The sequence below is a fragment of the Galeopterus variegatus genome, unplaced genomic scaffold, assembly GCF_000696425.1.
Source record: "Galeopterus variegatus unplaced genomic scaffold, G_variegatus-3.0.2 Scaffold15374, whole genome shotgun sequence".
NCBI classification, from domain to species: Eukaryota; Metazoa; Chordata; class Mammalia; order Dermoptera; family Cynocephalidae; genus Galeopterus; species Galeopterus variegatus.
This window is the reverse complement of record NW_007741485.1, coordinates 22,708-23,273: the sequence shown is the minus strand read 5'-3', so window position 1 is coordinate 23,273 and position 566 is coordinate 22,708. Positions and strand designations below refer to the sequence as shown.

General features: G+C 50.4%; 1 pseudogene; it reads left to right on the top strand.

Moving 5' to 3' along the window:
• Positions 1–221: 221 nt before the first annotated feature.
• LOC103582244 lies at positions 222–538 on the top strand (annotated as a pseudogene).
• Positions 539–566: the final 28 nt, after the last annotated feature.

Below are 566 nucleotides of genomic sequence, written 5' to 3'. Positions count from 1 at the left end.
CCTTATGCAAAGCAGATCCCAGTCTCAGGCTGAATTCTCAGTCCTGGGGTGAGCAGCCCCGGTCTACTTCTTACCAGGAGCCCTTCATCAGAGCATGGATTTTCTGAGGCCGCTCTTCTGCCTGGTGTTCACTCGCTGCTTTGAGTGTTTCAGTGATTTCAGGAAAGAAACATGGGTATGAGGTTTCCTGTGTGTTTGATGTTGATGGTCCTTGTCCACAGGTGTCCTGTACCAGGTGCAGCTGCAGGAGTCAGGACCTGTCCTGATGAAACCCTCACAGACCCTGTCCATCACCTTCTCTGTCTCTGGTTCTCTAACTAGCAATGCTTTGACCCAGATCCACCAGCCTCCAGTAAAGGTGCTGTTGTGGGTCGATGCAATATGGACTGATGGAAGCATATACCCAGCTCTTAAATCCCAAGTCAGCATAAGCAGGGACACCTGAATGAGACAAGTGTATCTAACACTGAACAGCCTGAGAGCCGTAGACAGGGCCATGGACTATACTATGTTAGAAACACAGAGAGGGGGAATCAGTGTGAGCCCAGACATGAACCTCCCTTCAG